Here is a 27,673-nt window from a genome sequence, read left to right as displayed (position 1 = left end):
GCAGCAGCAAGGCCCACAGGGCTGGCTAGCTGGCTAGCCAGCAAGCAGGTAGCAATGAAAGTAGGAATCTTTCTTTTTAACCCTGTAAGGGGGTGGTGCACTGTACCCGAAGATACTGCCATATCGGGTCAATGCATAGGGCGACGGAAGCAAGCTTCGAAATCGGCCCCCGTTCTCAAAAATCCATTTAATATATGGTCCCCAGATAGGGGACGTATCAGATATTAAACTGATAAGAACAGATACTACACTTGATCTTAGCCAAAAGGCCGAGAAGCGATAACCGTGAAAGGGGCGGGCCCAACAAGGTGCCCTTCATGGGCACTATCACTGCTTGCTGTCAGGGAGGCTGCCAGACAATTTTCCATGCACACTCTGGGCTGGGGGGCAGTCAACCACCAGTACACACAGCAGAACCTAAACCCATACCATTATTGCTAAGCAGCAAGACAGGGGCCCATTGCACTCCCACGGGGCCTTTTTAAATGCAATCCATAACCCGGATTTGCCAGGAACCCTTCTTACTCCTCCTACTTGCATGTGACACTGGGCTTAGGATCTGCATAGGAAACACACACACAAGCACACACCTACCTTTGTTGCCTGCAGATGCCTCCTTGGCTGTCCCCAAACGGTATCAAACCAACACCCACGGGAAGCTGTAAGCATAGAGGACATGCCTGCACCCCATTGGACTTACCTGTGTGGGTTAAACCCGGGTTATTTGACAACCTATGGCGGTGATGGTTCTGCTCAGGCAGAGCAGTGCTGATGCTCCTCATAAAGCTGTTGCTGCTGTGAAGGTTCTAGGTGACATCACAAATCCCTATGGTTACATACACAACAAAGCTGGGTTGTTGTTGTTTACACTCTGCAAGGCCTGTGGAAGTGAGTGACATCATAGCACTGTAGTTCTGAGGGTTCTAGATGGATGCAACAATCTCCTGTTGCTTCTATGAAGGCCATAATAGACGACATCACCAAACAGCTCCATAGTCACATACACAGCAAAGGAGAGATGTTGTTTACACCTAGTGATGTCAGTGGTATTGAGTGACATCACAGCACAGTGCTAAGGCTCCTGGGCCTGGACACAGCAGCGGCTGCAATATCTCAACGGAGAATACGTTTATATATATGTGTGTGTGTGCGCGTATATATATATATATATATATATATATATATATATATATATATTTCTCCGCCGAAATCACTTTTAAACCCATTTCCACCTTTTTTTCCCTTCTCTTCCTCTTACTTTTTTTTCACGTTTTTTTTACGTTTTTCTCCTTTTCGCCTCTTTTCTGGGCGTATTATTCTTCTTTTTCTTCTTTTTTTTCGTCTAATGCATACCCCATCAGTGCAGCAATGCTTATTCAATACCGCCAGCAGATGGAGACACTGGGGGATAATTTTCTAAGGATTTATACTGATTTTTCCTGTCTGAATTTGTCGCACAGAAAGTTGCAGGCCAAATATGTGTGACATTTCTGCGACTTTAGCTTCTAGAGCATTTTTACAACATTATACATAGGTGCTGAATACATAAAAAGCGACTGTTCAGCGACAGACAAGTCGCATCGGCTGAAAGTAGGCCAGAATGTCAGTCCATGTTGGAGCAGGTTTAGATACAGTCTAAAGTATAGATCTCAAAGTCTGTGCACAGAATTTAGCAAGGGCCTCGCACCTTCTGATGCATCAGGTAGGTGCACAATAGCATAGCCTAACCCTCTGTACTTTGGTCTATATTGATGCGGGACATAGACAGCCAGCTGATGACCAATCCATTAGTGCAATGGATGGCTGGAAGCATTTGTCTTTGCCTTTGCAATACCACAGAAGCAATGCATGGTCAATGTACAGCAATGACACACCTGTGTGAACAGCCAGGAGACCCCCCCCCCCCCCCCATGTTATGTTACATAGTTACATAGTTAGTACGGTCGAAAAAAGACATATGTCCATCAAGTTCAACCAGGGAATTAAGGGGTAGGGGTGTGGCGCGATATTGGGGAAGGGATGAGATTTTATATTTCTTCATAAGCATTAATCTTATTTTGTCAATTAGGAACATTCAGCACCCACCCGCTATCAAGGCAGCTGCCTATCATGTCATGCCCTACCTGCACAGGTGTGCTGGCTACTCAAATGATCCAATTAAGGAGGCCATTTAGTCAGCAGCAGCAGAAGTCCTGTGCCTGGACGCTCCAACAGCGGCCAGACACAAGCAGAAGCAGAAGCAGCAGAAGCAGCAGCAGCACCACCTTTTGTTTTTTGGCTGCAGCAGCAGCAGCAAGGCCCACAGGGCTGGCTAGCTGGCTAGCCAGCAAGCAGGTAGCAATGAAAGTAGGAATCTTTCTTTTTAACCCTGTAAGGGGGTGGTGCACTGTACCCGAAGATACTGCCATATCGGGTCAATGCATAGGGCGACGGAAGCAAGCTTCGAAATCGGCCCCCGTTCTCAAAAATCCATTTAATATATGGTCCCCAGATAGGGGACGTATCAGATATTAAACTGATAAGAACAGATACTACACTTGATCTTAGCCAAAAGGCCGAGAAGCGATAACCGTGAAAGGGGCGGGCCCAACAAGGTGCCCTTCATGGGCACTATCACTGCTTGCTGTCAGGGAGGCTGCCAGACAATTTTCCATGCACACTCTGGGCTGGGGGGCAGTCAACCACCAGTACACACAGCAGAACCTAAACCCATACCATTATTGCTAAGCAGCAAGACAGGGGCCCATTGCACTCCCACGGGGCCTTTTTAAATGCAATCCATAACCCGGATTTGCCAGGAACCCTTCTTACTCCTCCTACTTGCATGTGACACTGGGCTTAGGATCTGCATAGGAAACACACACACAAGCACACACCTACCTTTGTTGCCTGCAGATGCCTCCTTGGCTGTCCCCAAACGGTATCAAACCAACACCCACGGGAAGCTGTAAGCATAGAGGACATGCCTGCACCCCATTGGACTTACCTGTGTGGGTTAAACCCGGGTTATTTGACAACCTATGGCGGTGATGGTTCTGCTCAGGCAGAGCAGTGCTGATGCTCCTCATAAAGCTGTCGCTGCTGTGAAGGTTCTAGGTGACATCACAAATCCCTATGGTTACATACACAACAAAGCTGGGTTGTTGTTGTTTACACTCTGCAAGGCCTGTGGAAGTGAGTGACATCATAGCACTGTAGTTCTGAGGGTTCTAGATGGATGCAACAATCTCCTGTTGCTTCTATGAAGGCCATAATAGACGACATCACCAAACAGCTCCATAGTCACATACACAGCAAAGGAGAGATGTTGTTTACACCTAGTGATGTCAGTGGTATTGAGTGACATCACAGCACAGTGCTAAGGCTCCTGGGCCTGGACACAGCAGCGGCTGCAATATCTCAACGGAGAATACGTTTATATATATGTGTGTGTGTGCGCGTATATATATATATATATATATATATATATATATATATATATATATATTTCTCCGCCGAAATCACTTTTAAACCCATTTCCACCTTTTTTTCCCTTCTCTTCCTCTTACTTTTTTTTCACGTTTTTTTACGTTTTTCTCCTTTTCGCCTCTTTTCTGGGCGTATTATTCTTCTTTTTCTTCTTTTTTTTCGTCTAATGCATACCCCATCAGTGCAGCAATGCTTATTCAATACCGCCAGCAGATGGAGACACTGGGGGATAATTTTCTAAGGATTTATACTGATTTTTCCTGTCTGAATTTGTCGCACAGAAAGTTGCAGGCCAAATATGTGTGACATTTCTGCGACTTTAGCTTCTAGAGCATTTTTACAACATTATACATAGGTGCTGAATACATAAAAAGCGACTGTTCAGCGACAGACAAGTCGCATCGGCTGAAAGTAGGCCAGAATGTCAGTCCATGTTGGAGCAGGTTTAGATACAGTCTAAAGTATAGATCTCAAAGTCTGTGCACAGAATTTAGCAAGGGCCTCGCACCTTCTGATGCATCAGGTAGGTGCACAATAGCATAGCCTAACCCTCTGTACTTTGGTCTATATTGATGCGGGACATAGACAGCCAGCTGATGACCAATCCATTAGTGCAATGGATGGCTGGAAGCATTTGTCTTTGCCTTTGCAATACCACAGAAGCAATGCATGGTCAATGTACAGCAATGACACACCTGTGTGAACAGCCAGGAGACCCCCCCCCCCCCCCATGTTATGTTACATAGTTACATAGTTAGTACGGTCGAAAAAAGACATATGTCCATCAAGTTCAACCAGGGAATTAAGGGGTAGGGGTGTGGCGCGATATTGGGGAAGGGATGAGATTTTATATTTCTTCATAAGCATTAATCTTATTTTGTCAATTAGGAACATTCAGCACCCACCCGCTATCAAGGCAGCTGCCTATCATGTCATGCCCTACCTGCACAGGTGTGCTGGCTACTCAAATGATCCAATTAAGGAGGCCATTTAGTCAGCAGCAGCAGAAGTCCTGTGCCTGGACGCTCCAACAGCGGCCAGACACAAGCAGAAGCAGCAGAAGCAGCAGCAGCAGCACCTTTTGTTTTTTGGCTGCAGCAGCAGCAAGGCCCACAGGGCTGGCTAGCTGGCTAGCCAGCAAGCAGGTAGCAATGAAAGTAGGAATCTTTCTTTTTAACCCTGTAAGGGGGTGGTGCACTGTACCCGAAGATACTGCCATATCGGGTCAATGCATAGGGCGACGGAAGCAAGCTTCGAAATCGGCCCCCGTTCTCAAAAATCCATTTAATATATGGTCCCCAGATAGGGGACGTATCAGATATTAAACTGATAAGAACAGATACTACACTTGATCTTAGCCAAAAGGCCGAGAAGCGATAACCGTGAAAGGGGCGGGCCCAACAAGGTGCCCTTCATGGGCACTATCACTGCTTGCTGTCAGGGAGGCTGCCAGACAATTTTCCATGCACACTCTGGGCTGGGGGGCAGTCAACCACCAGTACACACAGCAGAACCTAAACCCATACCATTATTGCTAAGCAGCAAGACAGGGGCCCATTGCACTCCCACGGGGCCTTTTTAAATGCAATCCATAACCCGGATTTGCCAGGAACGCTTCTTACTCCTCCTACTTGCATGTGACACTGGGCTTAGGATCTGCATAGGAAACACACACACAAGCACACACCTACCTTTGTTGCCTGCAGATGCCTCCTTGGCTGTCCCCAAACGGTATCAAACCAACACCCACGGGAAGCTGTAAGCATAGAGGACATGCCTGCACCCCATTGGACTTACCTGTGTGGGTTAAACCCGGGTTATTTGACAACCTATGGCGGTGATGGTTCTGCTCAGGCAGAGCAGTGCTGATGCTCCTCATAAAGCTGTCGCTGCTGTGAAGGTTCTAGGTGACATCACAAATCCCTATGGTTACATACACAACAAAGCTGGGTTGTTGTTGTTTACACTCTGCAAGGCCTGTGGAAGTGAGTGACATCATAGCACTGTAGTTCTGAGGGTTCTAGATGGATGCAACAATCTCCTGTTGCTTCTATGAAGGCCATAATAGACGACATCACCAAACAGCTCCATAGTCACATACACAGCAAAGGAGAGATGTTGTTTACACCTAGTGATGTCAGTGGTATTGAGTGACATCACAGCACAGTGCTAAGGCTCCTGGGCCTGGACACAGCAGCGGCTGCAATATCTCAACGGAGAATACGTTTATATATATGTGTGTGTGTGCGCGTATATATATATATATATATATATATATATATATATATATATTTCTCCGCCGAAATCACTTTTAAACCCATTTCCACCTTTTTTTCCCTTCTCTTCCTCTTACTTTTTTTTCACGTTTTTTTACGTTTTTCTCCTTTTCGCCTCTTTTCTGGGCGTATTATTCTTCTTTTTCTTCTTTTTTTTCGTCTAATGCATACCCCCATCAGTGCAGCAATGCTTATTCAATACCGCCAGCAGATGGAGACACTGGGGGATAATTTTCTAAGGATTTATACTGATTTTTCCTGTCTGAATTTGTCGCACAGAAAGTTGCAGGCCAAATATGTGTGACATTTCTGCGACTTTAGCTTCTAGAGCATTTTTACAACATTATACATAGGTGCTGAATACATAAAAAGCGACTGTTCAGCGACAGACAAGTCGCATCGGCTGAAAGTAGGCCAGAATGTCAGTCCATGTTGGAGCAGGTTTAGATACAGTCTAAAGTATAGATCTCAAAGTCTGTGCACAGAATTTAGCAAGGGCCTCGCACCTTCTGATGCATCAGGTAGGTGCACAATAGCATAGCCTAACCCTCTGTACTTTGGTCTATATTGATGCGGGACATAGACAGCCAGCTGATGACCAATCCATTAGTGCAATGGATGGCTGGAAGCATTTGTCTTTGCCTTTGCAATACCACAGAAGCAATGCATGGTCAATGTACAGCAATGACACACCTGTGTGAACAGCCAGGAGACCCCCCCCCCCCCCCATGTTATGTTACATAGTTACATAGTTAGTACGGTCGAAAAAAGACATATGTCCATCAAGTTCAACCAGGGAATTAAGGGGTAGGGGTGTGGCGCGATATTGGGGAAGGGATGAGATTTTATATTTCTTCATAAGCATTAATCTTATTTTGTCAATTAGGAACATTCAGCACCCACCCGCTATCAAGGCAGCTGCCTATCATGTCATGCCCTACCTGCACAGGTGTGCTGGCTACTCAAATGATCCAATTAAGGAGGCCATTTAGTCAGCAGCAGCAGAAGTCCTGTGCCTGGACGCTCCAACAGCGGCCAGACACAAGCAGAAGCAGCAGAAGCAGCAGCAGCAGCACCTTTTGTTTTTTGGCTGCAGCAGCAGCAAGGCCCACAGGGCTGGCTAGCTGGCTAGCCAGCAAGCAGGTAGCAATGAAAGTAGGAATCTTTCTTTTTAACCCTGTAAGGGGGTGGTGCACTGTACCCGAAGATACTGCCATATCGGGTCAATGCATAGGGCGACGGAAGCAAGCTTCGAAATCGGCCCCCGTTCTCAAAAATCCATTTAATATATGGTCCCCAGATAGGGGACGTATCAGATATTAAACTGATAAGAACAGATACTACACTTGATCTTAGCCAAAAGGCCGAGAAGCGATAACCGTGAAAGGGGCGGGCCCAACAAGGTGCCCTTCATGGGCACTATCACTGCTTGCTGTCAGGGAGGCTGCCAGACAATTTTCCATGCACACTCTGGGCTGGGGGGCAGTCAACCACCAGTACACACAGCAGAACCTAAACCCATACCATTATTGCTAAGCAGCAAGACAGGGGCCCATTGCACTCCCACGGGGCCTTTTTAAATGCAATCCATAACCCGGATTTGCCAGGAACGCTTCTTACTCCTCCTACTTGCATGTGACACTGGGCTTAGGATCTGCATAGGAAACACACACACAAGCACACACCTACCTTTGTTGCCTGCAGATGCCTCCTTGGCTGTCCCCAAACGGTATCAAACCAACACCCACGGGAAGCTGTAAGCATAGAGGACATGCCTGCACCCCATTGGACTTACCTGTGTGGGTTAAACCCGGGTTATTTGACAACCTATGGCGGTGATGGTTCTGCTCAGGCAGAGCAGTGCTGATGCTCCTCATAAAGCTGTCGCTGCTGTGAAGGTTCTAGGTGACATCACAAATCCCTATGGTTACATACACAACAAAGCTGGGTTGTTGTTGTTTACACTCTGCAAGGCCTGTGGAAGTGAGTGACATCATAGCACTGTAGTTCTGAGGGTTCTAGATGGATGCAACAATCTCCTGTTGCTTCTATGAAGGCCATAATAGACGACATCACCAAACAGCTCCATAGTCACATACACAGCAAAGGAGAGATGTTGTTTACACCTAGTGATGTCAGTGGTATTGAGTGACATCACAGCACAGTGCTAAGGCTCCTGGGCCTGGACACAGCAGCGGCTGCAATATCTCAACGGAGAATACGTTTATATATATGTGTGTGTGTGCGCGTATATATATATATATATATATATATATATATATATATATATTCTCCGCCGAAATCACTTTTAAACCCATTTCCACCTTTTTTTCCCTTCTCTTCCTCTTACTTTTTTTTCACGTTTTTTTACGTTTTTCTCCTTTTCGCCTCTTTTCTGGGCGTATTATTCTTCTTTTTCTTCTTTTTTTTCGTCTAATGCATACCCCATCAGTGCAGCAATGCTTATTCAATACCGCCAGCAGATGGAGACACTGGGGGATAATTTTCTAAGGATTTATACTGATTTTTCCTGTCTGAATTTGTCGCACAGAAAGTTGCAGGCCAAATATGTGTGACATTTCTGCGACTTTAGCTTCTAGAGCATTTTTACAACATTATACATAGGTGCTGAATACATAAAAAGCGACTGTTCAGCGACAGACAAGTCGCATCGGCTGAAAGTAGGCCAGAATGTCAGTCCATGTTGGAGCAGGTTTAGATACAGTCTAAAGTATAGATCTCAAAGTCTGTGCACAGAATTTAGCAAGGGCCTCGCACCTTCTGATGCATCAGGTAGGTGCACAATAGCATAGCCTAACCCTCTGTACTTTGGTCTATATTGATGCGGGACATAGACAGCCAGCTGATGACCAATCCATTAGTGCAATGGATGGCTGGAAGCATTTGTCTTTGCCTTTGCAATACCACAGAAGCAATGCATGGTCAATGTACAGCAATGACACACCTGTGTGAACAGCCAGGAGACCCCCCCCCCCCCCCCCCATGTTATGTTACATAGTTACATAGTTAGTACGGTCGAAAAAAGACATATGTCCATCAAGTTCAACCAGGGAATTAAGGGGTAGGGGTGTGGCGCGATATTGGGGAAGGGATGAGATTTTATATTTCTTCATAAGCATTAATCTTATTTTGTCAATTAGGAACATTCAGCACCCACCCGCTATCAAGGCAGCTGCCTATCATGTCATGCCCTACCTGCACAGGTGTGCTGGCTACTCAAATGATCCAATTAAGGAGGCCATTTAGTCAGCAGCAGCAGAAGTCCTGTGCCTGGACGCTCCAACAGCGGCCAGACACAAGCAGAAGCAGCAGAAGCAGCAGCAGCAGCACCTTTTGTTTTTTGGCTGCAGCAGCAGCAAGGCCCACAGGGCTGGCTAGCTGGCTAGCCAGCAAGCAGGTAGCAATGAAAGTAGGAATCTTTCTTTTTAACCCTGTAAGGGGGTGGTGCACTGTACCCGAAGATACTGCCATATCGGGTCAATGCATAGGGCGACGGAAGCAAGCTTCGAAATCGGCCCCCGTTCTCAAAAATCCATTTAATATATGGTCCCCAGATAGGGGACGTATCAGATATTAAACTGATAAGAACAGATACTACACTTGATCTTAGCCAAAAGGCCGAGAAGCGATAACCGTGAAAGGGGCGGGCCCAACAAGGTGCCCTTCATGGGCACTATCACTGCTTGCTGTCAGGGAGGCTGCCAGACAATTTTCCATGCACACTCTGGGCTGGGGGGCAGTCAACCACCAGTACACACAGCAGAACCTAAACCCATACCATTATTGCTAAGCAGCAAGACAGGGGCCCATTGCACTCCCACGGGGCCTTTTTAAATGCAATCCATAACCCGGATTTGCCAGGAACCCTTCTTACTCCTCCTACTTGCATGTGACACTGGGCTTAGGATCTGCATAGGAAACACACACACAAGCACACACCTACCTTTGTTGCCTGCAGATGCCTCCTTGGCTGTCCCCAAACGGTATCAAACCAACACCCACGGGAAGCTGTAAGCATAGAGGACATGCCTGCACCCCATTGGACTTACCTGTGTGGGTTAAACCCGGGTTATTTGACAACCTATGGCGGTGATGGTTCTGCTCAGGCAGAGCAGTGCTGATGCTCCTCATAAAGCTGTCGCTGCTGTGAAGGTTCTAGGTGACATCACAAATCCCTATGGTTACATACACAACAAAGCTGGGTTGTTGTTGTTTACACTCTGCAAGGCCTGTGGAAGTGAGTGACATCATAGCACTGTAGTTCTGAGGGTTCTAGATGGATGCAACAATCTCCTGTTGCTTCTATGAAGGCCATAATAGACGACATCACCAAACAGCTCCATAGTCACATACACAGCAAAGGAGAGATGTTGTTTACACCTAGTGATGTCAGTGGTATTGAGTGACATCACAGCACAGTGCTAAGGCTCCTGGGCCTGGACACAGCAGCGGCTGCAATATCTCAACGGAGAATACGTTTATATATATGTGTGTGTGTGCGCGTATATATATATATATATATATATATATATATATATATATATTTCTCCGCCGAAATCACTTTTAAACCCATTTCCACCTTTTTTTCCCTTCTCTTCCTCTTACTTTTTTTTCACGTTTTTTTACGTTTTTCTCCTTTTCGCCTCTTTTCTGGGCGTATTATTCTTCTTTTTCTTCTTTTTTTCGTCTAATGCATACCCCATCAGTGCAGCAATGCTTATTCAATACCGCCAGCAGATGGAGACACTGGGGGATAATTTTCTAAGGATTTATACTGATTTTTCCTGTCTGAATTTGTCGCACAGAAAGTTGCAGGCCAAATATGTGTGACATTTCTGCGACTTTAGCTTCTAGAGCATTTTTACAACATTATACATAGGTGCTGAATACATAAAAAGCGACTGTTCAGCGACAGACAAGTCGCATCGGCTGAAAGTAGGCCAGAATGTCAGTCCATGTTGGAGCAGGTTTAGATACAGTCTAAAGTATAGATCTCAAAGTCTGTGCACAGAATTTAGCAAGGGCCTCGCACCTTCTGATGCATCAGGTAGGTGCACAATAGCATAGCCTAACCCTCTGTACTTTGGTCTATATTGATGCGGGACATAGACAGCCAGCTGATGACCAATCCATTAGTGCAATGGATGGCTGGAAGCATTTGTCTTTGCCTTTGCAATACCACAGAAGCAATGCATGGTCAATGTACAGCAATGACACACCTGTGTGAACAGCCAGGAGACCCCCCCCCCCCCATGTTATGTTACATAGTTACATAGTTAGTACGGTCGAAAAAAGACATATGTCCATCAAGTTCAACCAGGGAATTAAGGGGTAGGGGTGTGGCGCGATATTGGGGAAGGGATGAGATTTTATATTTCTTCATAAGCATTAATCTTATTTTGTCAATTAGGAACATTCAGCACCCACCCGCTATCAAGGCAGCTGCCTATCATGTCATGCCCTACCTGCACAGGTGTGCTGGCTACTCAAATGATCCAATTAAGGAGGCCATTTAGTCAGCAGCAGCAGAAGTCCTGTGCCTGGACGCTCCAACAGCGGCCAGACACAAGCAGAAGCAGCAGAAGCAGCAGCAGCAGCACCTTTTGTTTTTTGGCTGCAGCAGCAGCAAGGCCCACAGGGCTGGCTAGCTGGCTAGCCAGCAAGCAGGTAGCAATGAAAGTAGGAATCTTTCTTTTTAACCCTGTAAGGGGGTGGTGCACTGTACCCGAAGATACTGCCATATCGGGTCAATGCATAGGGCGACGGAAGCAAGCTTCGAAATCGGCCCCCGTTCTCAAAAATCCATTTAATATATGGTCCCCAGATAGGGGACGTATCAGATATTAAACTGATAAGAACAGATACTACACTTGATCTTAGCCAAAAGGCCGAGAAGCGATAACCGTGAAAGGGGCGGGCCCAACAAGGTGCCCTTCATGGGCACTATCACTGCTTGCTGTCAGGGAGGCTGCCAGACAATTTTCCATGCACACTCTGGGCTGGGGGGCAGTCAACCACCAGTACACACAGCAGAACCTAAACCCATACCATTATTGCTAAGCAGCAAGACAGGGGCCCATTGCACTCCCACGGGGCCTTTTTAAATGCAATCCATAACCCGGATTTGCCAGGAACCCTTCTTACTCCTCCTACTTGCATGTGACACTGGGCTTAGGATCTGCATAGGAAACACACACACAAGCACACACCTACCTTTGTTGCCTGCAGATGCCTCCTTGGCTGTCCCCAAACGGTATCAAACCAACACCCACGGGAAGCTGTAAGCATAGAGGACATGCCTGCACCCCATTGGACTTACCTGTGTGGGTTAAACCCGGGTTATTTGACAACCTATGGCGGTGATGGTTCTGCTCAGGCAGAGCAGTGCTGATGCTCCTCATAAAGCTGTCGCTGCTGTGAAGGTTCTAGGTGACATCACAAATCCCTATGGTTACATACACAACAAAGCTGGGTTGTTGTTGTTTACACTCTGCAAGGCCTGTGGAAGTGAGTGACATCATAGCACTGTAGTTCTGAGGGTTCTAGATGGATGCAACAATCTCCTATTGCTTCTATGAAGGCCATAATAGACGACATCACCAAACAGCTCCATAGTCACATACACAGCAAAGGAGAGATGTTGTTTACACCTAGTGATGTCAGTGGTATTGAGTGACATCACAGCACAGTGCTAAGGCTCCTGGGCCTGGACACAGCAGCGGCTGCAATATCTCAACGGAGAATACGTTTATATATATGTGTGTGTGTGCGCGTATATATATATATATATATATATATATATATATATATATATATTTCTCCGCCGAAATCACTTTTAAACCCATTTCCACCTTTTTTTCCCTTCTCTTCCTCTTACTTTTTTTTCACGTTTTTTTACGTTTTTCTCCTTTTCGCCTCTTTTCTGGGCGTATTATTCTTCTTTTTCTTCTTTTTTTTCGTCTAATGCATACCCCATCAGTGCAGCAATGCTTATTCAATACCGCCAGCAGATGGAGACACTGGGGGATAATTTTCTAAGGATTTATACTGATTTTTCCTGTCTGAATTTGTCGCACAGAAAGTTGCAGGCCAAATATGTGTGACATTTCTGCGACTTTAGCTTCTAGAGCATTTTTACAACATTATACATAGGTGCTGAATACATAAAAAGCGACTGTTCAGCGACAGACAAGTCGCATCGGCTGAAAGTAGGCCAGAATGTCAGTCCATGTTGGAGCAGGTTTAGATACAGTCTAAAGTATAGATCTCAAAGTCTGTGCACAGAATTTAGCAAGGGCCTCGCACCTTCTGATGCATCAGGTAGGTGCACAATAGCATAGCCTAACCCTCTGTACTTTGGTCTATATTGATGCGGGACATAGACAGCCAGCTGATGACCAATCCATTAGTGCAATGGATGGCTGGAAGCATTTGTCTTTGCCTTTGCAATACCACAGAAGCAATGCATGGTCAATGTACAGCAATGACACACCTGTGTGAACAGCCAGGAGACCCCCCCCCCCCCCCCATGTTATGTTACATAGTTACATAGTTAGTACGGTCGAAAAAAGACATATGTCCATCAAGTTCAACCAGGGAATTAAGGGGTAGGGGTGTGGCGCGATATTGGGGAAGGGATGAGATTTTATATTTCTTCATAAGCATTAATCTTATTTTGTCAATTAGGAACATTCAGCACCCACCCGCTATCAAGGCAGCTGCCTATCATGTCATGCCCTACCTGCACAGGTGTGCTGGCTACTCAAATGATCCAATTAAGGAGGCCATTTAGTCAGCAGCAGCAGAAGTCCTGTGCCTGGACGCTCCAACAGCGGCCAGACACAAGCAGAAGCAGCAGAAGCAGCAGCAGCACCACCTTTTGTTTTTTGGCTGCAGCAGCAGCAAGGCCCACAGGGCTGGCTAGCTGGCTAGCCAGCAAGCAGGTAGCAATGAAAGTAGGAATCTTTCTTTTTAACCCTGTAAGGGGGTGGTGCACTGTACCCGAAGATACTGCCATATCGGGTCAATGCATAGGGCGACGGAAGCAAGCTTCGAAATCGGCCCCCGTTCTCAAAAATCCATTTAATATATGGTCCCCAGATAGGGGACGTATCAGATATTAAACTGATAAGAACAGATACTACACTTGATCTTAGCCAAAAGGCCGAGAAGCGATAACCGTGAAAGGGGCGGGCCCAACAAGGTGCCCTTCATGGGCACTATCACTGCTTGCTGTCAGGGAGGCTGCCAGACAATTTTCCATGCACACTCTGGGCTGGGGGGCAGTCAACCACCAGTACACACAGCAGAACCTAAACCCATACCATTATTGCTAAGCAGCAAGACAGGGGCCCATTGCACTCCCACGGGGCCTTTTTAAATGCAATCCATAACCCGGATTTGCCAGGAACCCTTCTTACTCCTCCTACTTGCATGTGACACTGGGCTTAGGATCTGCATAGGAAACACACACACAAGCACACACCTACCTTTGTTGCCTGCAGATGCCTCCTTGGCTGTCCCCAAACGGTATCAAACCAACACCCACGGGAAGCTGTAAGCATAGAGGACATGCCTGCACCCCATTGGACTTACCTGTGTGGGTTAAACCCGGGTTATTTGACAACCTATGGCGGTGATGGTTCTGCTCAGGCAGAGCAGTGCTGATGCTCCTCATAAAGCTGTCGCTGCTGTGAAGGTTCTAGGTGACATCACAAATCCCTATGGTTACATACACAACAAAGCTGGGTTGTTGTTGTTTACACTCTGCAAGGCCTGTGGAAGTGAGTGACATCATAGCACTGTAGTTCTGAGGGTTCTAGATGGATGCAACAATCTCCTGTTGCTTCTATGAAGGCCATAATAGACGATATCACCAAACAGCTCCATAGTCACATACACAGCAAAGGAGAGATGTTGTTTACACCTAGTGATGTCAGTGGTATTGAGTGACATCACAGCACAGTGCTAAGGCTCCTGGGCCTGGACACAGCAGCGGCTGCAATATCTCAACGGAGAATACGTTTATATATATGTGTGTGTGTGCGCGTATATATATATATATATATATATATATATATATATATATATATTTCTCCGCCGAAATCACTTTTAAACCCATTTCCACCTTTTTTTCCCTTCTCTTCCTCTTACTTTTTTTTCACGTTTTTTTACGTTTTTCTCCTTTTCGCCTCTTTTCTGGGCGTATTATTCTTCTTTTTCTTCTTTTTTTTCGTCTAATGCATACCCCATCAGTGCAGCAATGTTTATTCAATACCGCCAGCAGATGGAGACACTGGGGGATAATTTTCTAAGGATTTATACTGATTTTTCCTGTCTGAATTTGTCGCACAGAAAGTTGCAGGCCAAATATGTGTGACATTTCTGCGACTTTAGCTTCTAGAGCATTTTTACAACATTATACATAGGTGCTGAATACATAAAAAGCGACTGTTCAGCGACAGACAAGTCGCATCGGCTGAAAGTAGGCCAGAATGTCAGTCCATGTTGGAGCAGGTTTAGATACAGTCTAAAGTATAGATCTCAAAGTCTGTGCACAGAATTTAGCAAGGGCCTCGCACCTTCTGATGCATCAGGTAGGTGCACAATAGCATAGCCTAACCCTCTGTACTTTGGTCTATATTGATGCGGGACATAGACAGCCAGCTGATGACCAATCCATTAGTGCAATGGATGGCTGGAAGCATTTGTCTTTGCCTTTGCAATACCACAGAAGCAATGCATGGTCAATGTACAGCAATGACACACCTGTGTGAACAGCCAGGAGACCCCCCCCCCCCCCATGTTATGTTACATAGTTACATAGTTAGTACGGTCGAAAAAAGACATATGTCCATCAAGTTCAACCAGGGAATTAAGGGGTAGGGGTGTGGCGCGATATTGGGGAAGGGATGAGATTTTATATTTCTTCATAAGCATTAATCTTATTTTGTCAATTAGGAACATTCAGCACCCACCCGCTATCAAGGCAGCTGCCTATCATGTCATGCCCTACCTGCACAGGTGTGCTGGCTACTCAAATGATCCAATTAAGGAGGCCATTTAGTCAGCAGCAGCAGAAGTCCTGTGCCTGGATGCTCCAACAGCGGCCAGACACAAGCAGAAGCAGCAGAAGCAGCAGCAGCACCACCTTTTGTTTTTTGGCTGCAGCAGCAGCAAGGCCCACAGGGCTGGCTAGCTGGCTAGCCAGCAAGCAGGTAGCAATGAAAGTAGGAATCTTTCTTTTTAACCCTGTAAGGGGGTTGTGCACTGTACCCGAAGATACTGCCATATCGGGTCAATGCATAGGGCGACGGAAGCAAGCTTCGAAATCGGCCCCCGTTCTCAAAAATCCATTTAATATATGGTCCCCAGATAGGGGACGTATCAGATATTAAACTGATAAGAACAGATACTACACTTGATCTTAGCCAAAAGGCCGAGAAGCGATAACCGTGAAAGGGGCGGGCCCAACAAGGTGCCCTTCATGGGCACTATCACTGCTTGCTGTCAGGAAGGCTGCCAGACAATTTTCCATGCACACTCTGGGCTGGGGGGCAGTCAACCACCAGTACACACAGCAGAACCTAAACCCATACCATTATTGCTAAGCAGCAAGACAGGGGCCCATTGCACTCCCACGGGGCCTTTTTAAATGCAATCCATAACCCGGATTTGCCAGGAACCCTTCTTACTCCTCCTACTTGCATGTGACACTGGGCTTAGGATCTGCATAGGAAACACACACACAAGCACACACCTACCTTTGTTGCCTGCAGATGCCTCCTTGGCTGTCCCCAAACGGTATCAAACCAACACCCACGGGAAGCTGTAAGCATAGAGGACATGCCTGCACCCCATTGGACTTACCTGTGTGGGTTAAACCCGGGTTATTTGACAACCTATGGCGGTGATGGTTCTGCTCAGGCAGAGCAGTGCTGATGCTCCTCATAAAGCTGTCGCTGCTGTGAAGGTTCTAGGTGACATCACAAATCCCTATGGTTACATACACAACAAAGCTGGGTTGTTGTTGTTTACACTCTGCAAGGCCTGTGGAAGTGAGTGACATCATAGCACTGTAGTTCTGAGGGTTCTAGATGGATGCAACAATCTCCTATTGCTTCTATGAAGGCCATAATAGACGACATCACCAAACAGCTCCATAGTCACATACACAGCAAAGGAGAGATGTTGTTTACACCTAGTGATGTCAGTGGTATTGAGTGACATCACAGCACAGTGCTAAGGCTCCTGGGCCTGGACACAGCAGCGGCTGCAATATCTCAACGGAGAATACGTTTATATATATGTGTGTGTGTGCGCGTATATATATATATATATATATATATATATATATATATATATATATTTCTCCGCCGAAATCACTTTTAAACCCATTTCCACCTTTTTTTCCCTTCTCTTCCTCTTACTTTTTTTTCACGTTTTTTTACGTTTTTCTCCTTTTCGCCTCTTTTCTGGGCGTATTATTCTTCTTTTTCTTCTTTTTTTTCGTCTAATGCATACCCCATCAGTGCAGCAATGCTTATTCAATACCGCCAGCAGATGGAGACACTGGGGGATAATTTTCTAAGGATTTATACAGATTTTTCCTGTCTGAATCTGTCGCACAGAAAGTTGCAGGCCAAATATGTGTGACATTTCTGCGACTTTAGCTTCTAGAGCATTTTTACAACATTATACATAGGTGCTGAATACATAAAAAGCGACTGTTCAGCGACAGACAAGTCGCATCGGCTGAAAGTAGGCCAGAATGTCAGTCCATGTTGGAGCAGGTTTAGATACAGTCTAAAGTATAGATCTCAAAGTCTGTGCACAGAATTTAGCAAGGGCCTCGCACCTTCTGATGCATCAGGTAGGTGCACAATAGCATAGCCTAACCCTCTGTACTTTGGTCTATATTGATGCGGGACATAGACAGCCAGCTGATGACCAATCCATTAGTGCAATGGATGGCTGGAAGCATTTGTCTTTGCCTTTGCAATACCACAGAAGCAATGCATGGTCAATGTACAGCAATGACACACCTGTGTGAAGAGCCAGGAGACCCCCCCCCCCCCCATGTTATGTTACATAGTTACATAGTTAGTACGGTCGAAAAAAGACATATGTCCATCAAGTTCAACCAGGGAATTAAGGGGTAGGGGTGTGGCGCGATATTGGGGAAGGGATGAGATTTTATATTTCTTCATAAGCATTAATCTTATTTTGTCAATTAGGAACATTCAGCACCCACCCGCTATCAAGGCAGCTGCCTATCATGTCATGCCCTACCTGCACAGGTGTGCTGGCTACTCAAATGATCCAATTAAGGAGGCCATTTAGTCAGCAGCAGCAGAAGTCCTGTGCCTGGACGCTCCAACAGCGGCCAGACACAAGCAGAAGCAGAAGCAGCAGAAGCAGCAGCAGCACCACCTTTTGTTTTTTGGCTGCAGCAGCAGCAAGGCCCACAGGGCTGGCTAGCTGGCTAGCCAGCAAGCAGGTAGCAATGAAAGTAGGAATCTTTCTTTTTAACCCTGTAAGGGGGTGGTGCACTGTACCCGAAGATACTGCCATATCGGGTCAATGCATAGGGCGACGGAAGCAAGCTTCGAAATCGGCCCCCGTTCTCAAAAATCCATTTAATATATGGTCCCCAGATAGGGGACGTATCAGATATTAAACTGATAAGAACAGATACTACACTTGATCTTAGCCAAAAGGCCGAGAAGCGATAACCGTGAAAGGGGCGGGCCCAACAAGGTGCCCTTCATGGGCACTATCACTGCTTGCTGTCAGGGAGGCTGCCAGACAATTTTCCATGCACACTCTGGGCTGGGGGGCAGTCAACCACCAGTACACACAGCAGAACCTAAACCCATACCATTATTGCTAAGCAGCAAGACAGGGGCCCATTGCACTCCCACGGGGCCTTTTTAAATGCAATCCATAACCCGGATTTGCCAGGAACCCTTCTTACTCCTCCTACTTGCATGTGACACTGGGCTTAGGATCTGCATAGGAAACACACACACAAGCACACACCTACCTTTGTTGCCTGCAGATGCCTCCTTGGCTGTCCCCAAACGGTATCAAACCAACACCCACGGGAAGCTGTAAGCATAGAGGACATGCCTGCACCCCATTGGACTTACCTGTGTGGGTTAAACCCGGGTTATTTGACAACCTATGGCGGTGATGGTTCTGCTCAGGCAGAGCAGTGCTGATGCTCCTCATAAAGCTGTCGCTGCTGTGAAGGTTCTAGGTGACATCACAAATCCCTATGGTTACATACACAACAAAGCTGGGTTGTTGTTGTTTACACTCTGCAAGGCCTGTGGAAGTGAGTGACATCATAGCACTGTAGTTCTGAGGGTTCTAGATGGATGCAACAATCTCCTGTTGCTTCTATGAAGGCCATAATAGACGACATCACCAAACAGCTCCATAGTCACATACACAGCAAAGGAGAGATGTTGTTTACACCTAGTGATGTCAGTGGTATTGAGTGACATCACAGCACAGTGCTAAGGCTCCTGGGCCTGGACACAGCAGCGGCTGCAATATCTCAACGGAGAATACGTTTATATATATGTGTGTGTGTGCGCGTATATATATATATATATATATATATATATATATATATATATTTCTCCGCCGAAATCACTTTTAAACCCATTTCCACCTTTTTTTCCCTTCTCTTCCTCTTACTTTTTTTTCACGTTTTTTTACGTTTTTCTCCTTTTCGCCTCTTTTCTGGGCGTATTATTCTTCTTTTTCTTCTTTTTTTTCGTCTAATGCATACCCCATCAGTGCAGCAATGCTTATTCAATACCGCCAGCAGATGGAGACACTGGGGGATAATTTTCTAAGGATTTATACTGATTTTTCCTGTCTGAATTTGTCGCACAGAAAGTTGCAGGCCAAATATGTGTGACATTTCTGCGACTTTAGCTTCTAGAGCATTTTTACAACATTATACATAGGTGCTGAATACATAAAAAGCGACTGTTCAGCGACAGACAAGTCGCATCGGCTGAAAGTAGGCCAGAATGTCAGTCCATGTTGGAGCAGGTTTAGATACAGTCTAAAGTATAGATCTCAAAGTCTGTGCACAGAATTTAGCAAGGGCCTCGCACCTTCTGATGCATCAGGTAGGTGCACAATAGCATAGCCTAACCCTCTGTACTTTGGTCTATATTGATGCGGGACATAGACAGCCAGCTGATGACCAATCCATTAGTGCAATGGATGGCTGGAAGCATTTGTCTTTGCCTTTGCAATACCACAGAAGCAATGCATGGTCAATGTACAGCAATGACACACCTGTGTGAACAGCCAGGAGACCCCCCCCCCCCCCCCCATGTTATGTTACATAGTTACATAGTTAGTACGGTCGAAAAAAGACATATGTCCATCAAGTTCAACCAGGGAATTAAGGGGTAGGGGTGTGGCGCGATATTGGGGAAGGGATGAGATTTTATATTTCTTCATAAGCATTAATCTTATTTTGTCAATTAGGAACATTCAGCACCCACCCGCTATCAAGGCAGCTGCCTATCATGTCATGCCCTACCTGCACAGGTGTGCTGGCTACTCAAATGATCCAATTAAGGAGGCCATTTAGTCAGCAGCAGCAGAAGTCCTGTGCCTGGACGCTCCAACAGCGGCCAGACACAAGCAGAAGCAGAAGCAGCAGCAGCACCACCTTTTGTTTTTTGGCTGCAGCAGCAGCAAGGCCCACAGGGCTGGCTAGCTGGCTAGCCAGCAAGCAGATAGCAATGAAAGTAGGAATCTTTCTTTTTAACCCTGTAAGGGGGTGGTGCACTGTACCCGAAGATACTGCCATATCGGGTCAATGCATAGGGCGACGGAAGCAAGCTTCGAAATCGGCCCCCGTTCTCAAAAATCCATTTAATATATGGTCCCCAGATAGGGGACGTATCAGATATTAAACTGATAAGAACAGATACTACACTTGATCTTAGCCAAAAGGCCGAGAAGCGATAACCGTGAAAGGGGCGGGCCCAACAAGGTGCCCTTCATGGGCACTATCACTGCTTGCTGTCAGGGAGGCTGCCAGACAATTTTCCATGCACACTCTGGGCTGGGGGGCAGTCAACCACCAGTACACACAGCAGAACCTAAACCCATACCATTATTGCTAAGCAGCAAGACAGGGGCCCATTGCACTCCCACGGGGCCTTTTTAAATGCAATCCATAACCCGGATTTGCCAGGAACCCTTCTTACTCCTCCTACTTGCATGTGACACTGGGCTTAGGATCTGCATAGGAAACACACACAAGCACACACCTACCTTTGTTGCCTGCAGATGCCTCCTTGGCTGTCCCCAAACGGTATCAAACCAACACCCACGGGAAGCTGTAAGCATAGAGGACATGCCTGCACCCCATTGGACTTACCTGTGTGGGTTAAACCCGGGTTATTTGACAACCTATGGCGGTGATGGTTCTGCTCAGGCAGAGCAGTGCTGATGCTCCTCATAAAGCTGTCGCTGCTGTGAAGGTTCTAGGTGACATCACAAATTCCTATGGTTACATACACAACAAAGCTGGGTTGTTGTTGTTTACACTCTGCAAGGCCTGTGGAAGTGAGTGACATCATAGCACTGTAGTTCTGAGGGTTCTAGATGGATGCAACAATCTCCTGTTGCTTCTATGAAGGCCATAATAGACGACATCACCAAACAGCTCCATAGTCACATACACAGCAAAGGAGAGATGTTGTTTACACCTAGTGATGTCAGTGGTATTGAGTGACATCACAGCACAGTGCTAAGGCTCCTGGGCCTGGACACAGCAGCGGCTGCAATATCTCAACGGAGAATACGTTTATATATATGTGTGTGTGTGCGCGTATATATATATATATATATATATATATATATATATATATATATATATATTTCTCCGCCGAAATCACTTTTAAACCCATTTCCACCTTTTTTTCCCTTCTCTTCCTCTTACTTTTTTTTCACGTTTTTTTACGTTTTTCTCCTTTTCGCCTCTTTTCTGGGCGTATTATTCTTCTTTTTCTTCTTTTTTTTCATCTAATGCATACCCCATCAGTGCAGCAATGCTTATTCAATACCGCCAGCAGATGGAGACACTGGGGGATAATTTTCTAAGGATTTATACTGATTTTTCCTGTCTGAATTTGTCGCACAGAAAGTTGCAGGCCAAATATGTGTGACATTTCTGCGACTTTAGCTTCTAGAGCATTTTTACAACATTATACATAGGTGCTGAATACATAAAAAGCGACTGTTCAGCGACAGACAAGTCGCATCGGCTGAAAGTAGGCCAGAATGTCAGTCCATGTTGGAGCAGGTTTAGATACAGTCTAAAGTATAGATCTCAAAGTCTGTGCACAGAATTTAGCAAGGGCCTCGCACCTTCTGATGCATCAGGTAGGTGCACAATAGCATAGCCTAACCCTCTGTACTTTGGTCTATATTGATGCGGGACATAGACAGCCAGCTGATGACCAATCCATTAGTGCAATGGATGGCTGGAAGCATTTGTCTTTGCCTTTGCAATACCACAGAAGCAATGCATGGTCAATGTACAGCAATGACACACCTGTGTGAACAGCCAGGAGACCCCCCCCCCCCCATGTTATGTTACATAGTTACATAGTTAGTACGGTCGAAAAAAGACATATGTCCATCAAGTTCAACCAGGGAATTAAGGGGTAGGGGTGTGGCGCGATATTGGGGAAGGGATGAGATTTTATATTTCTTCATAAGCATTAATCTTATTTTGTCAATTAGGAACATTCAGCACCCACCCGCTATCAAGGCAGCTGCCTATCATGTCATGCCCTACCTGCACAGGTGTGCTGGCTACTCAAATGATCCAATTAAGGAGGCCATTTAGTCAGCAGCAGCAGAAGTCCTGTGCCTGGACGCTCCAACAGCGGCCAGACACAAGCAGAAGCAGAAGAAGCAGCAGCAGCACCACCTTTTGTTTTTTGGCTGCAGCAGCAGCAAGGCCCACAGGGCTGGCTAGCTGGCTAGCCAGCAAGCAGGTAGCAATGAAAGTAGGAATCTTTCTTTTTAACCCTGTAAGGGGGTGGTGCACTGTACCCGAAGATACTGCCATATCGGGTCAATGCATAGGGCGACGGAAGCAAGCTTCGAAATCGGCCCCCGTTCTCAAAAATCCATTTAATATATGGTCCCCAGATAGGGGACGTATCAGATATTAAACTGATAAGAACAGATACTACACTTGATCTTAGCCAAAAGGCCGAGAAGCGATAACCGTGAAAGGGGCGGGCCCAACAAGGTGCCCTTCATGGGCACTATCACTGCTTGCTGTCAGGGAGGCTGCCAGACAATTTTCCATGCACACTCTGGGCTGGGGGGCAGTCAACCACCAGTACACACAGCAGAACCTAAACCCATACCATTATTGCTAAGCAGCAAGACAGGGGCCCATTGCACTCCCACGGGGCCTTTTTAAATGCAATCCATAACCCGGATTTGCCAGGAACCCTTCTTACTCCTCCTACTTGTATGTGACACTGGGCTTAGGATCTGCATAGGAAACACACACACAAGCACACACCTACCTTTGTTGCCTGCAGATGCCTCCTTGGCTGTCCCCAAACGGTATCAAACCAACACCCACGGGAAGCTGTAAGCATAGAGGACATGCCTGCACCCCATTGGACTTACCTGTGTGGGTTAAACCCGGGTTATTTGACAACCTATGGCGGTGATGGTTCTGCTCAGGCAGAGCAGTGCTGATGCTCCTCATAAAGCTGTCGCTGCTGTGAAGGTTCTAGGTGACATCACAAATCCCTATGGTTACATACACAACAAAGCTGGGTTGTTGTTGTTTACACTCTGCAAGGCCTGTGGAAGTGAGTGACATCATAGCACTGTAGTTCTGAGGGTTCTAGATGGATGCAACAATCTCCTGTTGCTTCTATGAAGGCCATAATAGACGACATCACCAAACAGCTCCATAGTCACATACACAGCAAAGGAGAGATGTTGTTTACACCTAGTGATGTCAGTGGTATTGAGTGACATCACAGCACAGTGCTAAGGCCCCTGGGCCTGGACACAGCAGCGGCTGCAATATCTCAACGGAGAATACGTTTATATATATGTGTGTGTGTGCGCGTATATATATATATATATATATATATATATATATATATATATATTTCTCCGCCGAAATCACTTTTAAACCCATTTCCACCTTTTTTTCCCTTCTCTTCCTCTTACTTTTTTTTCACGTTTTTTTACGTTTTTCTCCTTTTCGCCTCTTTTCTGGGCGTATTATTCTTCTTTTTCTTCTTTTTTTTCGTCTAATGCATACCCCATCAGTGCAGCAATGCTTATTCAATACCGCCAGCAGATGGAGACACTGGGGGATAATTTTCTAAGGATTTATACTGATTTTTCCTGTCTGAATTTGTCGCACAGAAAGTTGCAGGCCAAATATGTGTGACATTTCTGCGACTTTAGCTTCTAGAGCATTTTTACAACATTATACATAGGTGCTGAATACATAAAAAGCGACTGTTCAGCGACAGACAAGTCGCATCGGCTGAAAGTAGGCCAGAATGTCAGTCCATGTTGGAGCAGGTTTAGATACAGTCTAAAGTATAGATCTCAAAGTCTGTGCACAGAATTTAGCAAGGGCCTCGCACCTTCTGATGCATCAGGTAGGTGCACAATAGCATAGCCTAACCCTCTGTACTTTGGTCTATATTGATGCGGGACATAGACAGCCAGCTGATGACCAATCCATTAGTGCAATGGATGGCTGGAAGCATTTGTCTTTGCCTTTGCAATACCACAGAAGCAATGCATGGTCAATGTACAGCAATGACACACCTGTGTGAACAGCCAGGAGACCCCCCCCCCCCCCATGTTATGTTACATAGTTACATAGTTAGTACGGTCGAAAAAAGACATATGTCCATCAAGTTCAACCAGGGAATTAAGGGGTAGGGGTGTGGCGCGATATTGGGGAAGGGATGAGATTTTATATTTCTTCATAAGCATTAATCTTATTTTGTCAATTAGGAACATTCAGCACCCACCCGCTATCAAGGCAGCTGCCTATCATGTCATGCCCTACCTGCACAGGTGTGCTGGCTACTCAAATGATCCAATTAAGGAGGCCATTTAGTCAGCAGCAGCAGAAGTCCTGTGCCTGGACGCTCCAACAGCGGCCAGACACAAGCAGAAGCAGCAGAAGCAGCAGCAGCACCACCTTTTGTTTTTTGGCTGCTGCAGCAGCAGCAAGGCCCACAGGGCTGGCTAGCTGGCTAGCCAGCAAGCAGGTAGCAATGAAAGTAGGAATCTTTCTTTTTAACCCTGTAAGGGGGTGGTGCACTGTACCCGAAGATACTGCCATATCGGGTCAATGCATAGGGCGACGGAAGCAAGCTTCGAAATCGGCCCCCGTTCTCAAAAATCCATTTAATATATGGTCCCCAGATAGGGGACATATCAGATATTAAACTGATAAGAACAGATACTACACTTGATCTTAGCCAAAAGGCCGAGAAGCGATAACCGTGAAAGGGGCGGGCCCAACAAGGTGCCCTTCATGGGCACTATCACTGCTTGCTGTCAGGGAGGCTGCCAGACAATTTTCCATGCACACTCTGGGCTGGGGGGCAGTCAACCACCAGTACACACAGCAGAACCTAAACCCATACCATTATTGCTAAGCAGCAAGACAGGGGCCCATTGCACTCCCACGGGGCCTTTTTAAATGCAATCCATAACCCGGATTTGCCAGGAACCCTTCTTACTCCTCCTACTTGCATGTGACACTGGGCTTAGGATCTGCATAGGAAACACACACACAAGCACACACCTACCTTTGTTGCCTGCAGATGCCTCCTTGGCTGTCCCCAAACGGTATCAAACCAACACCCACGGGAAGCTGTAAGCATAGAGGACATGCCTGCACCCCATTGGACTTACCTGTGTGGGTTAAACCCGGGTTATTTGACAACCTATGGCGGTGATGGTTCTGCTCAGGCAGAGCAGTGCTGATGCTCCTCATAAAGCTGTTGCTGCTGTGAAGGTTCTAGGTGACATCACAAATCCCTATGGTTACATACACAACAAAGCTGGGTTGTTGTTGTTTACACTCTGCAAGGCCTGTGGAAGTGAGTGACATCATAGCACTGTAGTTCTGAGGGTTCTAGATGGATGCAACAATCTCCTGTTGCTTCTATGAAGGCCATAATAGACGACATCACCAAACAGCTCCATAGTCACATACACAGCAAAGGAGAGATGTTGTTTACACCTAGTGATGTCAGTGGTATTGAGTGACATCACAGCACAGTGCTAAGGCTCCTGGGCCTGGACACAGCAGCGGCTGCAATATCTCAACGGAGAATACGTTTATATATATGTGTGTGTGTGCGCGTATATATATATATATATATATATATATATATATTTCTCCGCCGAAATCACTTTTAAACCCATTTCCACCTTATTTCCCCTTCTCTTCCTCTTACTTTTTTTTCACGTTTTTTTACGTTTTTCTCCTTTTCGCCTCTTTTCTGGGCGTATTATTCTTCTTTTTCTTCTTTTTTTTCGTCTAATGCATACCCCATCAGTGCAGCAATGCTTATTCAATACCGCCAGCAGATGGAGACACTGGGGGATAATTTTCTAAGGATTTATACTGATTTTTCCTGTCTGAATTTGTCGCACAGAAAGTTGCAGGCCAAATATGTGTGACATTTCTGCGACTTTAGCTTCTAGAGCATTTTTACAACATTATACATAGGTGCTGAATACATAAAAAGCGACTGTTCAGCGACAGACAAGTCGCATCGGCTGAAAGTAGGCCAGAATGTCAGTCCATGTTGGAGCAGGTTTAGATACAGTCTAAAGTATAGATCTCAAAGTCTGTGCACAGAATTTAGCAAGGGCCTCGCACCTTCTGATGCATCAGGTAGGTGCACAATAGCATAGCCTAACCCTCTGTACTTTGGTCTATATTGATGCGGGACATAGACAGCCAGCTGATGACCAATCCATTAGTGCAATGGATGGCTGGAAGCATTTGTCTTTGCCTTTGCAATACCACAGAAGCAATGCATGGTCAATGTACAGCAATGACACACCTGTGTGAACAGCCAGGAGACCCCCCCCCCCCCCCCCCATGTTATGTTACATAGTTACATAGTTAGTACGGTCGAAAAAAGACATATGTCCATCAAGTTCAACCAGGGAATTAAGGGGTAGGGGTGTGGCGCGATATTGGGGAAGGGATGAGATTTTATATTTCTTCATAAGCATTAATCTTATTTTGTCAATTAGGAACATTCAGCACCCACCCGCTATCAAGGCAGCTGCCTATCATGTCATGCCCTACCTGCACAGGTGTGCTGGCTACTCAAATGATCCAATTAAGGAGGCCATTTAGTCAGCAGCAGCAGAAGTCCTGTGCCTGGACGCTCCAACAGCGGCCAGACACAAGCAGAAGCAGAAGCAGCAGAAGCAGCAGCAGCACCACCTTTTGTTTTTTGGCTGCAGCAGCAGCAAGGCCCACAGGGCTGGCTAGCTGGCTAGCCAGCAAGCAGGTAGCAATGAAAGTAGGAATCTTTCTTTTTAACCCTGTAAGGGGGTGGTGCACTGTACCCGAAGATACTGCCATATCGGGTCAATGCATAGGGCGACGGAAGCAAGCTTCGAAATCGGCCCCCGTTCTCAAAAATCCATTTAATATATGGTCCCCAGATAGGGGACGTATCAGATATTAAACTGATAAGAACAGATACTACACTTGATCTTAGCCAAAAGGCCGAGAAGCGATAACCGTGAAAGGGGCGGGCCCAACAAGGTGCCCTTCATGGGCACTATCACTGCTTGCTGTCAGGGAGGCTGCCAGA

At 46.2% G+C, this 27,673-nt stretch overlaps 13 non-coding genes across 13 annotated transcripts; all 13 read right to left on the bottom strand.

The window, feature by feature from the left end:
- Positions 1-90: 90 nt before the first annotated feature.
- On the bottom strand, positions 91-281 carry LOC130320100 (U2 spliceosomal RNA). The gene has a single exon (XR_008866065.1). It is a non-coding gene; the product is annotated as a U2 spliceosomal RNA (small nuclear RNA).
- A 2,095-nt stretch (positions 282-2,376) lies between these two features.
- LOC130320099 (U2 spliceosomal RNA) lies at positions 2,377-2,567 on the bottom strand. Its single transcript, XR_008866064.1, has one exon. It is a non-coding gene; the product is annotated as a U2 spliceosomal RNA (small nuclear RNA).
- A 2,088-nt stretch (positions 2,568-4,655) lies between these two features.
- Positions 4,656-4,846, bottom strand: LOC130320098 (U2 spliceosomal RNA). Its single transcript, XR_008866063.1, has one exon. It is a non-coding gene; the product is annotated as a U2 spliceosomal RNA (small nuclear RNA).
- Positions 4,847-6,929: 2,083 nt separating this feature from the next.
- Positions 6,930-7,120, bottom strand: LOC130320097 (U2 spliceosomal RNA). The gene has a single exon (XR_008866062.1). It is a non-coding gene; the product is annotated as a U2 spliceosomal RNA (small nuclear RNA).
- A 2,084-nt stretch (positions 7,121-9,204) lies between these two features.
- On the bottom strand, positions 9,205-9,395 carry LOC130320096 (U2 spliceosomal RNA). The gene has a single exon (XR_008866061.1). It is a non-coding gene; the product is annotated as a U2 spliceosomal RNA (small nuclear RNA).
- Positions 9,396-11,474: 2,079 nt separating this feature from the next.
- LOC130320094 (U2 spliceosomal RNA) lies at positions 11,475-11,665 on the bottom strand. The gene has a single exon (XR_008866060.1). It is a non-coding gene; the product is annotated as a U2 spliceosomal RNA (small nuclear RNA).
- A 2,085-nt stretch (positions 11,666-13,750) lies between these two features.
- On the bottom strand, positions 13,751-13,941 carry LOC130320093 (U2 spliceosomal RNA). Its single transcript, XR_008866059.1, has one exon. It is a non-coding gene; the product is annotated as a U2 spliceosomal RNA (small nuclear RNA).
- A 2,083-nt stretch (positions 13,942-16,024) lies between these two features.
- LOC130320156 (U2 spliceosomal RNA) lies at positions 16,025-16,215 on the bottom strand. The gene has a single exon (XR_008866116.1). It is a non-coding gene; the product is annotated as a U2 spliceosomal RNA (small nuclear RNA).
- A 2,091-nt stretch (positions 16,216-18,306) lies between these two features.
- On the bottom strand, positions 18,307-18,497 carry LOC130320092 (U2 spliceosomal RNA). Its single transcript, XR_008866058.1, has one exon. It is a non-coding gene; the product is annotated as a U2 spliceosomal RNA (small nuclear RNA).
- A 2,081-nt stretch (positions 18,498-20,578) lies between these two features.
- Positions 20,579-20,769, bottom strand: LOC130320091 (U2 spliceosomal RNA). Its single transcript, XR_008866057.1, has one exon. It is a non-coding gene; the product is annotated as a U2 spliceosomal RNA (small nuclear RNA).
- A 2,086-nt stretch (positions 20,770-22,855) lies between these two features.
- On the bottom strand, positions 22,856-23,046 carry LOC130320088 (U2 spliceosomal RNA). The gene has a single exon (XR_008866055.1). It is a non-coding gene; the product is annotated as a U2 spliceosomal RNA (small nuclear RNA).
- A 2,086-nt stretch (positions 23,047-25,132) lies between these two features.
- LOC130320065 (U2 spliceosomal RNA) lies at positions 25,133-25,323 on the bottom strand. The gene has a single exon (XR_008866034.1). It is a non-coding gene; the product is annotated as a U2 spliceosomal RNA (small nuclear RNA).
- Positions 25,324-27,406: 2,083 nt separating this feature from the next.
- Positions 27,407-27,597, bottom strand: LOC130320087 (U2 spliceosomal RNA). The gene has a single exon (XR_008866054.1). It is a non-coding gene; the product is annotated as a U2 spliceosomal RNA (small nuclear RNA).
- Positions 27,598-27,673: the final 76 nt, after the last annotated feature.

This window comes from Hyla sarda, unplaced genomic scaffold (genome assembly GCF_029499605.1).
Source record: "Hyla sarda isolate aHylSar1 unplaced genomic scaffold, aHylSar1.hap1 scaffold_219, whole genome shotgun sequence".
NCBI lineage: Eukaryota > Metazoa > Chordata > Amphibia > Anura > Hylidae > Hyla > Hyla sarda.
Note: the sequence above shows the minus strand (reverse complement) of the source record. Positions and strands in the feature narration are given on the sequence as shown.